Source organism: Engraulis encrasicolus, chromosome 16 (assembly GCF_034702125.1).
Source record: "Engraulis encrasicolus isolate BLACKSEA-1 chromosome 16, IST_EnEncr_1.0, whole genome shotgun sequence".
In the NCBI taxonomy this organism is placed as follows: domain Eukaryota; kingdom Metazoa; phylum Chordata; class Actinopteri; order Clupeiformes; family Engraulidae; genus Engraulis; species Engraulis encrasicolus.
In genome coordinates, this window is record NC_085872.1 from 14,326,463 (window position 1) to 14,332,462 (window position 6,000).

Below are 6,000 nucleotides of genomic sequence, written 5' to 3' on the forward strand. Positions count from 1 at the left end.
AATGTGTTCACAAACCTCTACTCTTGTTTGTTTTACAAATACCAATGAACAGTGAACTTTCAAACGTTTAGCATGGATTTCAAATGTGGACCTCGTGTAATGAGCCTTCAACTGAGGCTGGCTTGACTTCACAGATGAGAGTAACTGTCACTGTCCTCCTCAGCTCAATTGATTGTTTGCGGCGATCAATGATTTTGCAGAGTGTGTGGCGACTTGACTACCCCTGCATGGATCTGCCACTACATGGCTACTTAAAGACTGAGGGAGGACCAGTGATGAGACCTGTGAAGAGGATGTCTCTTCTCTTCTCTTCTCTTCTCTTCTCTTCTCTTCTCTTCTCTTCTCTTCTCTTCTCTTCTCTTCTCTTCTCTTCTCTTCTCTTCACTGAGTTTTCTATGTTCTAAAGAAACGCCTGTTTCAATGTTTCAATGGAGCCTGGCCTTATCATTCGTATGGACTTCCACTCATTTCACTCGGGGAGAGAGTGTGGAAATACCAGGCTAATGAATAAATAAACAATTAACATTTCAAAGCCCAAAATGTAATTTCTTTTTGGAACCAAACAAGCGGAATTTGTCAACTGTTGGCATGACTTTCCAATGTGGTAGCGAATGTAATGTTGCTTGGACATAGAATTTCAGTCTCAATTTACTTCCAACAATGTGGATTTTTCTTCTTGCATAAGTGCATGTGCCACTGGGTGTGCCCATGCCTCTTATTACTGTAACACGATGTCATTGTCAACAGGCCTCCTCCTTGACTAAGATCAGTGGTGAGTCTACTTTTTTTGTGGTGGATATACTGTGTGTTTGAGCATTTTTTGAAGTGGGTATACTGTATTTATTTGTGCTATACTAAATAATGGATCAATCAATTTTAGGAGGGTATACTGAAATCCCTGAAATGTTGAGGTAGGTATACTGCGTATGCCTGCGTTCTACATAGACTACACCACTGACTAAGATACATGACAAACGGCTTCACTCTCGCTCTCTGAGAGAGATAAATGGTCAAGGACGGAGGCCCCGGCAGTGAGTGATTGACTAAGTTGCTCATTGAAGCCCCATCATTCTGGACAGGTTCACTGCCCATAGGAAGCCAACCCCGCAGGCAGCCCACGCCTAAGACGCTCATCTGTCATGTCTCGTCACACAGAAATGACAGGGTCAGTTTTGAGAAGCAGAATTACTCAATGTTTCACACCTACTCCGAATGGGAATGAAATGCCTGGTTCAAACAGTGACAGCAGTTCTGCCGCGCTTGAGTTGCTCAGGAAGGGGGGTGGTGGTAAGAGGCGGGTGAGGACGACACCTCTTCAAAATGGATGCCACGAGATGATGTGGAGATCAGTTTCAGTTGACTGATTTCTGTCTGTGCGGGATCCTCTCCCGGGACTCAGAGAAAGGCCTCTGTTTTGACGTGCTTTCTCTTGTACTACGGTACCTCCTTTTGTACTCAGGAAAGCATGACAGTTTTTCACGAAACATGTCCTTGGAACGCACTCCCTCCCTTTCGCCTTTTGTTCCATTGGAGATCCCAGAAACAGAGCTGCTGTGAAGACATGGCAGAGAATACAAATGCACTTCAAAATACCATAAGAATTCAAGGGGGAGAGCTACGATTTTAACAAACAGATATAATTGTTCCCCAGTGATGTGGTACATATGTGTGGTGATACTGTATATGAGGGTTGTTAAAACGTGTGTGCGCGCACGCACACACACACACACACACACACACACACACACACACACACACACACACACACACACACACACACACACACACACACACACACACACACACACACACACACACACACACACACACACAAACACACAAACACACACACACACAAACAGGTGCTGTTTCTGCCTCCTTCCCTTTAAAAGAATAGACATATGGGTTTTAAGACTCCCACTGCACAATGACAGATGAATTTGCATACAGAATATGCTGTGTAGGAGAAAATGATTCATACTGTTTTGATTGTGTGATGTGTTTTTTTTTCAATGTCCTTGGGAGGGTTGATGTTTCATGTTTGTGTCTCTATTCCCAAAAGATAGAGCCTAAAATGGGCCAATCATCTCCAGTGCATGTTTGTCAAGTTGGACGGCTTCTTAAGTGTATGTTGTTGTTTCTTCTGAGAGAGAGAGAGAGAGAGAGAGAGAGAGAGAGAGAGAGAGAGAGAGAGAGAGAGAGAGAGAATCAGACATCCGAGAGAAAAAAATCTCTCATTAGACCCAGCTGTTTTTGAAACCTAGTCTTTGAAACCTATTTCAGTAATCACTTTAGTATAATAATGAGACGGTTATCTTTGAAATCCGCCTAGTCCGGGGTGTAAGCAGAGCAACAAATTAATATGCAAAGAAACCAGGTCACAACAAGACAGAATATGCCAGTCAAAACACAATCTATTGATACAACACATTTTCCTGGTTTTGGTTAACCGATAAGTACTGTTATTACAGGAAGTGAATGAAGTAATTATAGTGCAATCACACATAGTTTTCTAAACGAAAACATATAATTTGAACAATTATTTTTCTCTGCAGGTTGATGTGACCTGCGCAGCATGAATTTTTAAATGCTACATTCTACAATAGGCCTATACTCTCGTTCTGGCAGCAGAATGAGCCAAATACGGACGACAATCAAGAGTGATCCGTAGAGGTATGGTATTAATGTGTTTATGTGTGTCAGCGTGTTTAACATGTAGCCCTTTGCAGAACAGCTAATGCTATTCATTCATGGTGCACTCAGTCTCCTTTTTCCTAGTACACAACACTGTGAAACAAGAATCTGTGAATCTGTAAACCATGCTTTATTATCTGATAACTGAAAGTAGTTGTTTAAGCCATTAGGTAGGCCTAACTGCCAAGTATGCTTGGGAATCGACACCAACATCAGCATCAACAATATCACTATTACCAATACCAACTATTATATATAATTTATCACTATCAATACTATTCAGCAGTCATGGATAAGCGGTTAGGGAGTCAGATTTGTATCACAAAGGTTGCCAGTTCGACTCCTGACCCGCCAGGTTGGTGGGAGTAATTAACCAGTGCTCTCCCCCATCCTCCTCCATGACTGAGGTACCCTGAGCATGGTACCGTCCCGCTCCCTTGGGGCGCTATTGCGCCCTTGCACGGGTGAGGCATAAATGCAATTTCATTGTGTGCAGTGTGCAGTGAACACATGTGTGCTGTGGAGTGCTGTCACAATGGCAATGGGAGTTGGAGTTTCCCAATTGGGCTTTCACATATTCTTAGACATAACTGTCTAAAATTAGGCGGAGGCATAAAATGTAATAATTAACAAAATTCTCATTACATTGAAAATAATATGATATAGCATACATTAAAATGGACACCAACATTGAGGTGAGGACATGGCAGACTGGTCAAAACTGCACCTCCGACAAAGTGCGGAATCCACTGTTACGACTAGAAAAATGTTGACAGGGTACTAATCTGTTGCATTAGGCATCCATGCAATTAAGTATCCTCGGCAACTGTTCTGCTGATCCTAACCCCTCCCCCCCAACAGACAGGAATATTATAGTCTATCTTCCACATTTAGTTTTTCTTCACCACCCCTTGTGGACATTTTCCTCCATTTGAGGTATGTGTAGACAGGTTTGCACAAATTTACTCAAGGTTCAACGAGACAATGAAAATGGACATCAACTTATGTTTATGATTCCCCATGTACAGTAAAGGTCCTTGTTCATAAGGTTGTGCCTTTTAGGCTGATCAGACTGATAAGGACTATGTTTGCGCCTCACGCTAAAAGGCTCTCATTAGACCAAAGAAAGCAAACAAGCAGGGGCGGATTAAGACGGCCTGGGGCCCCTAGGCTGCAGGTTGCTTTGGGGTCCCTGGAAGGCAAATTTCGCGTCAAATTTACATAGGCAGCGTCCGGAATTTTTCACTTTTGGCAAATCAGGGCCCCCCTGGCAGGTGGGGGCCCCTATGCTGCAGCCATATCTAGCCTGTGCAGTAATCCGGCCCTGCAAACGAGCTATAAATACTTTGTATACACCGCTGACCTTAACCCCTTTTACCAACATCAAAAAGCAGGTCAACAATCAAAGCACGCTCGTCAGATGAAACGACGGGACGGGTTATGCCAGTAATTCTGCTCCAGATAATGGCTAAATTGTTGTCTTACCCGTGACCATTTCAAGCAATTTAGATCCCTGAGATCAAGCAAAGGAGGTTTTGAAATATCAGCCAAATCATTATTTCAAGATAATGAGGATAAACTGAGGCAGGAGGATGATGAAGGATTTCAGTGGCATTAAAGTAGGCTATAGTAAACTACTTATCATACGACTGCACAGAGAATGGCATGATCATGTATGTACCTATATCATTAAAATGTTCATACAACATAGTGATCCATGGCTCTGTCCTACTCCACAAATTAATTATTCATCGCCAAATATTTGATAACAGAAGAATTAACACATGCTTATTGCAACGGATTAAGCTTATTACAAAAAACATCAAGAAGTGTCAAGAAGTTTTACTTTAATTAAACTGAAATAGTAAAGGATGGAGTCAGTGGTCTCCAATTATTTTTCTCCAAGGGCCAAATTATATGTAGAGCAAGTGAGGCTGCGGGCCAAACCGATTCCCCAACACACTGGGAAACAAGTTAGATGTCTGGACAGAGAACAGATTTTTTCTTTTCCGTTTTCCCTTCTTGTCAATGTCTGTTATGAGACTGTTAGCATAAGATCTAACTCTCTGTGAATGCTTTGGAGAGATATGACCCAATGAAGTTTTAGTAATCAAAAATCACACACATTTATGTTATTATTTGTTCTGACCTTATGGCGGGCCAAATGTTTGCCATGCCCAGGCCAGATTTGGCCTGCGGGCCTTTGATTGGAAACCAGGGGGCTAGGCTCTGAAGTAACCTCTTGCAAAATATATAACCATGTTTTTCAACACTAAAAAAAGTTAAAATCACTGAGATCACATGTAAGTCTAATTAATATACAAACCCTACTACACACACTGCATAATTGTTTGATGACACTGTTCAATTATCCATTCTGCAAAGTCTCCTCTCTCAAAGCCTCTCTCAATATTGGCCCCTCTGAGTGAAGAAAAGGGTACGGCAGACTCCGTGCCATGTCCCCTGAACACCATTTTGGCCTTAAATAACAGACACCCATTATAGCCCCACCGACTCCACCCCGACTCTTACCACGCTGTTAGTTTGTGGCAATCAGAGAGTTCCAGGAAGCATGGAGAGTGCATCTTAAAAAATGAATCACTGTAACCATGGGCAGTGGACCAAAAAAGTACCCACCCATTCCTTTCCCGCTTGTTACCTTCAGAGATCCATTTCACTTTCCAGGAAGCCTTAAAAAAAGAAGCCTCTCACCTCTATTCTCAATCAAAGACAACTGCCAACCCCATACCAAGCCCAAGAAACACTGCAGTTTGAGGTAGGACCTCACCCCACTGAGACTAGCTGCCACGGAGCACCATGACATGTGTTTCTCAGTCTGGCAAAATAACACAAAAGGAAAAACTACAACAGGTTGCATCAACAATCTCACAATATGTTCTCTTTTACAGTGTAAATTCCATGAAGTAAATTACTAATCATTTTCAACTCATTGCTATTCAGGATCTCACCCATACATTTTGGGATCTGTTTTGTTGCTGTTTTTTGCTGTTTTGGTAACAGATGCTAAACGCACCACAACTTAACATTTTGAGTCACTGGAACTGATCTTGTGAGTTTGGGTCACACTTTTTATGCTTTCCACTTCTGAATCTCTATTCTCAAATATAATTAATTGAGAGGCTATATGTTGTCCTCGATGAGGTGCTAAATACAAGGCAATTTGCCTGTTATAAATGTATCTTAAAGCTATTTATTAATTAATTCTTTTCACCCTAGAGATTAGTGACACCTTAGTCAATACAAGCATCTTCCAGAACTGTGCAGGAAATCATTCAGGATGAAAGG